We start from the raw sequence: 10572 nt of genomic DNA on the forward strand, positions 1-10572 counted from the left end.
CGGATTTGACAGAGTTTCCCCAATCGTTTTCCCAATCATTTTCCATGTCGACTGCCAAACACAAAGAGCTGGAAGAACTCAATGGGTCAGACGGCATCCTTGGTGGGAATATACATGATTAAGGCAGGGACCTTTCTCAGACTGACACGGCGAACTGCAGATGCTGGAATCTGGAGCAAAACACAAGGTGCTGGAGGAATTCAGCTGCTCAGGCAGCATCTGTGGAGTGGATGGACGGACAATGTTTTGAGTCGAGACCCTTCTTTAGTCTGAAGAGCCAATACGTTGCCTGTCCATTCCCTCCACTGCTTCTTTCAAAGAATGTATCCAATTCCCTTTGAAAGCGGTTAATGAAACTGCTTCCACCACAGTATCTTCCACATCAGCAGGAATCTGCTGCAAGTTTTGTTTTGCTTGCTGTCGTTGCCACTGTTTCTTTTTGCCAATTATGACCACTAATAAATCCCTGGGAAAATAACAGGAACAACATGGCTGGGAGGGCAGTGGGAATGTGGTCAATTGGGTGAAAGGACGAGACCCTTTGCACAGAAAGCCCAGCAAATGTTGATTAGCTAAATGATATGATTCTGTGCTGCACATTCCACACAACACAAGATGACCCATTGCCTAAATCCGATCCCTCAAATAAGCAAATGGTGGCGCCGTGGCAGAGTTGCTGCCTTACAGCGCCAGAGACCCAGGTTCAATCCTGACTACGAGGGTGCTGTCTGTACGGTGTATGTACGGTCTCCCTGTGACCATGTGGATTTTCCCCGGGTGCTCCGGTTTTCTGACCATACTCCAAAGGCGTACATAATTGGCGTGGTATAATTGTAGATTGTCCCTAGTGTGCGTGTAGGATGGTGTTAGTGTGCAGGGATTGCTGGACAGCATGGATTCAGTGGACCGAAGGGCCCGTTTCCACACTGTACCTCTAAACTAAACAGAGACCTTGTTAAAGAAATAGATGTTCAATGTGATTCTACAAAATATCATTATTCCTTAATTGTAAAATAACCAGCGTGAGATTCAGCAGAGACCAAATGCTAGAGGCACAATCCCAAGCTTAGACTGTGTTCGCTGCATTAAAGGTAGAAGTTAATAAACCAGACTGAGCCTTTATTTTTAATGGGAAATCTCCATAGCAACAGATATACACGAGTTATAAAAAACTGCATGCCAGTCGTACAAAGAAGCACTGCTGGAGGTCAGTTGACTGGATGCTAAAAGGTGCTGAGGTGTTGACAGATCTGAATATTGTCTTTTGGCAGCTCCTGACAAATACAAGGACATGGTAATAGATACTGTACATAGTAGAGAATGAAGACTAATCAGTCCTGGATTATTTCCCATCTAATCTGCCTATTTTTATCTTAGTCTTTCAGCAAGTCTCTCAAACCCTTTGTCTCTCATATACTCATTTTCCTTTGTAAGCATTTATGTCGCTAGTTCCTGACCTGTTCAAGTGTTCCTTGTTCAAATTCTTGAACTGATCCCACACCCACACAATCCTGACGAAGGGTCTCGACCCGAAACGTCACCCATTCCTTTTATCCGGAGATTCTGTCTGTCCCACTGAGTTACTCCAACATTTTGTGTCTATCTTCGGTGTAAACCAGCGCCTGCAGTTCTCTCCAACGCACAATCCTAAAGGGCCTGTCCCACTTACGCGACCTTTACAGGCGACTGCTGGCACCCGTGATAGGTCGCCGAAATTTTCAACGTGCTGAAAATTCAGCGGCAACCAGAAAGACGCTACGACTCTTTGGAGACCTCTCACAACCATACAGGCAAGAGCGGAACTCGCTATCAAAACATGGAGGGGACGGGGGACACAATATTTTGGCGATAATGCGCGCATGTGCATTCTCACACACACGTGCGAGGCTTCGGAGGCCCAATCCAGCGCTAAAAACGGAGATTTTAAAATCGGGATCACAAAAACTTGAGGGGGGGGGATGTCCCCCACCTCTCAAAACATGGGGGGGGACGGGACGTGTCCCATCTGGCCCCCCCCCCCCGGTTTTCCACCCCCCGCATACCTGGCGACCTGGGACTGCCTGTAGGGTTGTGATAGGTCTCCTATGGTTGTGAGAAGTCTCCAAAGAGTCGTAGCGTCTTTCCGGTCGGCGTTGAATTTTCAACACGTTGACTCGGTTTTTCCCTCCCCCCCCCCCCAATGTGTTTTGCACAATTATTTTTTCTTGGTGACAGAGCGTATGTATAGTTTAGACACAAAATGATGGAGTAACTCTGTGGGGCAGACAGCATATCTGGAGAGAAAAGAATAGGTGATGTTTCAGTTTGGAACCTTTCTACAGATTGAAAGTAGAGGTGGGGGGGGAGGGGAAAATAAGATGGGGGTTGAGAGAAGGCCAAAACAAATCAGGGCCTGCAACAGTTGACCTCAGGAAGGGTGGAGCCCATAATGGCCCACTGTTGTCCTACCCAAAGATCCTATAGCGACTATAGGATCCTTGGCCATACCAGTTTGACTGTTTGCATCCTTGTAACCTTCTTGTTTTCACACCTTTCCCAGCATACAGTTCCTTCTTACACACATGTATAATTGATGTTTTCACTTGCTGTCTGTCTATATCCCTTTGATGTTACACAAGCAAATTTCCACAGGTGATTTCCACAAGATTAGCTGTGCACTGTACCTGATTGCACCTCTGCATATAATAAAGAAAGTTAATGTCTTGTGGAACCACGAACAGCCATCATTACTGGTTTTCAGGTTGGTTCTTTTAAAGCTCATACAAAGATCCATGGCCTGTATACGGCCTCTAATAGAATTTAAAATAAGCTGGCACTGGGAATGTACTAATTACAAGGATTTTGTCAGCAACTGCAGGGAGATCTATTGTGTTCTATGGAAAAATGGCTTGGGCATTCATGCTGATCAGGTAATTTGATGCTGTCCTTGCTTTGAAAGTTAATTACCGCTACGTTAATAGTTAACGTCATCCCATCAAGTCCCTGACCCAAGATTACCTGGGCAGCATGAATGCCCAAGCCATTTTTCCGTAGAACACAATAGATCTCCCTGCAGTTGCTGACAATATTCTTGTAATTAGTACATTCTCAGTGCCAGCTTATTGTAAATTCTATCAGAGGCCGTATACAGGCCATGGATCTTTGTATGAGCTTTAAAAGAGCCAACCTAAAAATCAGAAATGATGACTCTTTGTGGTTCCACTAGTCAGGTAGCTTTCTTTATTATATGCAGAGGTATAATCAGGTACAGTGTCCAGGTAAATCTCCTGCAAATCAGGTGAAAGCTTGCGTCTCTCCCCACAGGCCAGAAGGCTTCCCGACGGGCCGCGGCTGTGGACTGGGAACGTGGCCGGAAGCCTTTATCGAGGCGCCGCAGTCTCGATGCCTCCCGGATCGCCGCGTAGAAGCCTGGGTCGGTTCCCGGCTGGAGCCTCGCAGGTCGCAGTCCGGGTTGATGGAGCCCGCGGCTGGGGCCCGGATCAGCACCGCTGAGGCGTGAGGTGAGTTGAGGCGTCGACAGAGGTGAAGCCTCGCGACGATGGGGCCTAGGTGGTGGTGAAGCCTCGTGGCAGCAGCGGCAATGCCTCGCGGGTAGACCCGTGGTCGGCGAGAGCTTGGAGGAACCGCCATGAGGGGGGGACGGGAAGAACAATGGAGGACCCGGCCTGGGGGGAACCGCTGGTGGGGGTGGGGCACACACACACACAAAAGGAGGAGCTGGCATGCTTTGTAACTCAGCACTGACAGTGGCTGCTATTTGTATACATGTGTCTGCAAGCAAATAATCTCACTGTGCCTAGTCACATGTGACCATAAGTTAGTCCTATTCCCTGCTACATTGAAGCAGCAGTTGGCTAATACTGACAGGTTAATAATTGTGCTAGCACAATTAACATACACACTTGACACAAAGCATTAATTACTCCGTAAAGATTGTGGAGAGAGAGCACATTTTACGTGAAGCAATTGTATTCATTGTGACACCAATCAGGCACATTGGCGTTTTAAGAAGTGCTGTCCTGTTGGCTGTGTCTTCAGCAGTCCCTTGGGGTTGAGTTTAGCAAGGTTTCAATCAGATTCGGTGCTTCGAAGCCTGATCTTCAAACAAGTATCCCAGGAGTTTCACATTAACTGAGAACATAAATGAAGGCAGACTTCAATGAATAACTAAGACACACACGTCCTCAGCATTTTCTACTCATTCATCCACCCACAGGGTTTAAAGCTGTGCCAGAAGAGGACAAACAGTTGACTGGGCAACCAGGATGCAGGTAACGACGGCTGCAATGGGCCTTTGTAGCCATCTGCAGCTGGGACAGTAAAATGGTGCAGAAACAGGCCCTTCGGCCCACCGAGTCCACACCGACCAGAAATCCCCAAACATCAACACTACCCTGCACACACTAGGGCCTTTTATTAAACATTTATACCGAAGCCAATTAACCTACAAACCTGTACGTCTTTGGAGTGTGGGAGGAAACCGAAGATCTCTGAGAAAACCCACGCAGGTCACGGGAAGAACGTACAAACTCCGTACAAGCACCCATAGTCGGGATCAAACCTGGTCCTCTGGCAGTGCAATGCAGTAGCTCCACCACTACGCTGCCCTTGCTGTATGCAAAAACGTATTTCACTATACCTGCGTACATGTGATAACAATGAAACCATTGAAGCAATTATTCCTTGCCCAACCTTAATTGCCCTTGGTTTGATGAACCTGACCAATTAAGAGTCAACTACACATTGCTGTGGACCTGGAGGGTAATACTGACCAACTGAGCAAAGATGGCAAATTTCCTTCCCAACAGGGCGGCAGGGTGGCTAAGCTGGTAGAGCTGCTGCCTCACAGTGCCAGCGACACGGGTGCGATCCTGAACTGTCTGCGTGGAGGTCGAATTAATTTTTTTTCCTGTGATGACATGGGGTGCATGGAACGAGCTGCCATTGGAGGTAGTTGAGACCGTGACTAGCACAATGTTTAAGATACCGTTAGACAGGTGTATGGATAGTTTGGAGGGATATGGGCCAAACGTGGGCAGGTGGGACTAGTGTAGCTGGGATATGTTGGTCGGTGTGGACACGTTTAATCAAAGGGCCTGTTTCCACACTATATGCCGATGACTATATTATAGATGGGTTTTGACTGCCCAAAGGAATCTGAAAGGAGTTTTCAGAGTAAAATGGGTATTATTCTGTTTATTATACTTTCTGGCATGACTAGGATAATGTTTCATTAACTTGAAATCATCTACAGCTTGGAGTAGATGTAGGTTACTGCTTTAGTGCGTGCTCAATATTACAAGACAAATGAATAATTCATGCTGCCCAATACTTCCACAAGGATTGGTTGCTGCGATGTGCAGCGCTGAAGCATGATCCTTACTATAAGCAATATTTTAATATATTTTAAAGGCTTAAAGTGTTTTTACAGATATTCTAAAAATATTCACATGCTGCTTTCTATATTTCAAGCTTGTTGCTGCTCCTAAAAATAGAATCAAATTACTAGCGTGCAAGTAAATGGATGAATCCAGACCCTCTGTGCAAGGTTAATGATATTTCCATCTTGGATTGTATTTGTTTCCGCATTCAAAGATTACCAAACCAATAGATCAAAGTGATTATAGAATATACTCGTCAAATTTTGCTAATTATTTAATGGAAGAAAATGAATCCATTGTTATTGAGGGACAGTGATTAATAACTCTTATTCCTTGTTCAATTCAATTCAATAGCCCTTTAGTGTCATTCAAACATGCTAGTTTTGATCGAAATTTCATTCCTGCGGTCATAACAGTAAAAAAAGACCAAAACACACAATTAATACAATTCCACATAAACATCCATCACAGTGAATCTCCAAACACCTCCTCATTGTGATGGAAGGCAAAAGTCTTATCTCTTCCCTGTCCTTTGTTCTTCTCCTGCGGTCAGGTAGTAAAACTGCAATGTCGAGATGACCGGGGCTCCCGGGGCTCCCGATGTTAAAGCATCCAGCGGGCGATGGTAAGTCCCGCGACCGTTAAAGCCGTGCTGGGCAATGTTAGGCCCTGCTCCGGGCCGATTCAAACGCCTCGATTCGGGCTGGGCAAATTGCCGTTGCGGGAGCTCCGAAAATCGGTCTCCCACCAGGGACCTGCAAGCTCCCGATTTTACTGTCCACAGGGCCTGCGGCCAAAGCTCCGAAGTCGGGACACAACTGGAGCGCCACTGAAGTCAGCCAGCTCGGTGATGGCGAGTCCGCAGGCTCTACGACTGGAGCCTTTCAGGTCGATCCGTTTGGAGGCCGCCAGCTCCACGATGTTAGGCCCCAACAACAACAATGGGGACACGACAAGGAAAAGGTTGCGTCCCCATACAGGGAAGAGATTCAAAAGTTTCCACCACCCGCCCACGCCCACCCCCACGTATACACAGCTAAAAATAAACCAAAAACATACTCCCAGCAAGACAAAAAGAAAGAAAAAGAGACGGACTGCAGGGAGCCACAAGGCGCCGCCACTCCGGGAAAAAAATGGCTAATTCGAAGTTTGTAGGTGTCAATTGTTAATGGCATGCAGCTTAATGGGTTCAGCGCAGGACCTTGCCAAAGGATGATTTTTAATGAATAAGTTGAGTCATTGAGTGTGGGAAAGCTTTTCACTGTACATCGGTACACGTGACAATAAACAAAACTTCTTCTTATCAAGTCCACACACAGGATTAGAAGTTGTTCTGCTGGAGCTGAACGCTTCTCAGCATCTGCATATAATGGTGTCTGTCATGTGGCTTCTTGTGCGCAGTGGTGGAAAGATTGGTGGGGGGGGGTGGGAGACCAATTTTCAGTTGTTAAAGGTCACTTTTCCTGCCTCAGGGCTGCTCAGATGTGGACATTTTTGGGCATCTTTCACTTGATGAATAAACACAGATTCAATAACTTCCATTCGCATAACCTTCACATTCTATTTCCACAAGAAAATAATACAAAGTTTTCAAATGAAAAGACAAGTCGCTTTACCTGCAGTTTAAGTTGTTAAAGGTCACACTTCCACTCGCAAATATCTTTGCTGTGCGTTCTTTTTCTGGGAGGCGACAATGCATTCTTTCTTTGCCAAATGTGACCTCCTGGCTGGGATTTTCAATTTAGGGTTAGCAGCTCTTTTAGGGCGACCTTTTGCAGGCAAACAGTTCCACGTTAATGCTTTTGTGCAACATTTAAAGGGGCACACCCTCCCAGCATGTTGCATGCATGAAATCATTGATAGACACAAAATGCTGGAGTAACTCAGCGGGACAGGCAGCATCTCTGGAGGGAAGGAATGGGTGACGTTTCGGGCCGAGACCCTTCTTAGAAAGGTCTCAACCTGAAATGTCACCCGTTCGTTCTCTCCAGTGATGCTGCCTGTCCCGCTGAGCTACTCCAGCATTTTGTGTTTCTCTTCGATTTAAACCAGCATCAGCAGCTCCTTCCTACACAAAAATCAGCGGGGGAGGGCCTGGAGATTTGGAAGGGTAAGGTGTGAAAATGGTGATAAGAAATGGATCATTGTTGGCTGAGGGGAAGGTGGCAAACAATCTGTAATAATCAGTAAATAAATAATTGGTTTGCCTTGAACAATCAGCATTTCTATTTGTGCTTTGCAAACATGTGCTCCTGTATTTATAACGTTGCAATGGTTCTGCAGTCTCTGAACTCTTGTCAACTTCTTAAAACCTGTCGGCAGTGTTTTAATTTTTAACACCAATTTGTGAGAGAAATTAACTTATTTTCCATTGTAAATATGATCAGGCAGGAACTGGTTTCCATTGCTGCATTAGGCAAGGAATAAGCTATTGCTGTTTATTCTTGTTCGGTCCACAGGGTTAGTTTAGTTTAGGGATACAGCGTGGAAACAGGCCCTTCAGCCCACAGAGTCTGCACCGACCAGTGATGCCCACACACGAACACTATCCTATACTCGGGACAATTTTTACTTGCACAGCAAGCCAATTAACCTACTCGTTTGCCTTTGCAGTGTGGGAAGAAACCGAAGTTCTCGGAAAAAAACCCCACGCAGGTCATGGGGAGAATGTACAAACAAGCATCCGTAGCCAGGATCAAACCCGAGTCTCTGGCACTGTAAGTGCTGTAAGGCAGCAACTCTACCACTGCCCACCGTACAGACCTTAGTTGCAGCATTTTGGTTGAGATTGGCCAAGGAGGTACACTGTACTGCACTGGGATTCCACTGGGTGCGCTTCATGAGAAAGTTGGTAGAAAGAAGCTCAAGTTCACCTCTCCCTGCAAAGAACATTTCATAGCTTATTTGGCTTACATTTGACCCCAGATATAGCTTCTAAGTAAGGTCCAAGTCACAGTCATGGTGTCAAGCATAAGCACATTTAATATTTGTTTTATTTATGTTTCCACCTGCCCATGGTGCTTTAGAGAAATGGGGAGGGGGGGGCTATACTTAGTGGGTCAGAGGTATTGTTGTATCATTCTTAGTCAACCAACGATACATTATTGTCACTTGTACATGCAGTAACATTCTTTGTTTTCACATTCGATACACAAAGTGCATAAAGAATCGGCACTTATCAGATGCCAACAAAGTATTCATCAGAGTTCCAATGGTCCCTCTTTGTCCCCCCCCAACCTTTGCGCCCCTACCACGGTTACGCTTAGCCAGGCCGACCCAGCAACACCATCAGGATAGAGGACCTTCATGGTCAGAGCAAGATCCCTGCACTTACAACCAGGCCTTCAAAATGGAACCAAATTGGCGACACTGCGTACAGTCTCAATGTACTACTGCTATACACTTGTACCGCGTCTGAGATGCTTATCGAAGATGTATCTAACTACTTGTACTAAACTGTACACAAAAGAGAACATCACTGTACCTCAGTACATGCGAGAAATAAAGTACCATTGACCATAATTTGTTCTCAGCAACACTGCCCCCTCCCCACCAGGTCCCTCCTGGTGACCTCTGTTGGTCTGGCAAAATGAATAATAGTAAGACTCTGGAACTAAGGGTGCTGGAGAATCAGTGGTGGACCTGTACTCCATCAGTACAAGATTTGAGGCTATTGTTCTACCATAGGACCTACCTCAGAGCCTCTGTGGACCCAGCTTCAGCATGTGGTCCTCCTCTATTCAATTGTAGATAATTTAAAGATAGCAGAGTCAGCGTGATATGGGGAGAAGGCAGGAACGGGGTACTGATTGTGGATGATCAGCCATGATCACACTGGCTCAAAGGGCCAAATGGCCTACTCCTGCACCTGTTTTCTAACGCCTTTCACTGTAAGATCTGCAAATTTAAGATAGGTTAGTGTTTTTTCAATGAATTGTCGAAGGAGTCAGCATATCTTTGAAGATCAGTCCTGGACCCAGCACAATCGTAAAGAAAGCTCATCAACGCCACTACTTGCTTAGAAGGTTGAGGAGATTCGGTATCTCGACACTGTCTTGAGCTTCTACAGGTGTACGGTAGAGAGCACATTGACTGGTTGCATCACGGCCAGGTTTAGCAACTCGAACGTCACGGAATGAAGAAAATTACAAAAGGAGGTGAACACTGCCCAGGCATCTATCACGGGTACTGACCTCCCAGCATTGAAGACACCGTGTCTAAAGAGGCAGACAGCATTATCAAACACCCACACCATCATGGCCACACTCTCATTTCCCCTCCGTCATCGTGAAAGAGTTCTAAGAATATGAAAACAGTGACATGAAACAGTGACATGCAGGTTCAGGAACAGCTTCTTCCCAACAACCATCTGTCTATTGAACATTACGAACTCTAACTAAACTCCAACTATAAACTGCATTGGTTGCACCAGGGACTTTGGGCTGTGTGTTACTTTTGCACTACATCGATTTATTTCTATTATCTATCGAGTACTGTGTTTACAAATTGGTGCTGCTGCAAGTAAGAATTTCATTGTTCCTTTCTGGAACAGGCGACAATAAAATACTCCTGATTTTCCAGTAATGACTTACTGTGTGCCTCTCGGACTAACGCATAAAACACAAGCGCACTGCAATGGGATGGATCTCAACAAAGACCACTGCATCCTTTCCCTAAGCTTTGGTGCAAACAGTGAGGGAGATTGATGTGTGTAGGAAGGAACTGCAGATGCTGGTTTAAACCAAAGATGGACACAAAATGCTGGAGTAATTCAACTGGACGGGCTGCATCTCTGGATAGGAGGAATGGGTGACATTTCTCATCAAGACCCTTCAATTTAGAGTTACAGCGTGGAAACAGGCCCTTCGACCCACTGAGTCGGTGTGACCAGCGATCCGAACTCTATCCTACACACTAGGGGGAATATATAATTTTATCGAGCCAAATGACCTACAAACCTGTACGTCTTTGGAGTGTGGGAAGAAACCGGAGCTCCCGGAGAAATTGACATGGCGAGGATGTACAAACTCCATGCAGACAGCACCCGTAGTCAGGATTGAACTTGGGTCCCTGGTGCTGTAAGGCAATAGCTCTCCCACGGCACCACCTTGCCACCCCATGGCACTTGAACCTGTACATCTAGATTAATTGCCCGCAAAGTGAATACTGCAAAAATACTTACTGTAGAGAA

This window comes from Leucoraja erinacea, chromosome 33 (genome assembly GCF_028641065.1).
Source record: "Leucoraja erinacea ecotype New England chromosome 33, Leri_hhj_1, whole genome shotgun sequence".
Taxonomy (NCBI): domain Eukaryota; kingdom Metazoa; phylum Chordata; class Chondrichthyes; order Rajiformes; family Rajidae; genus Leucoraja; species Leucoraja erinaceus.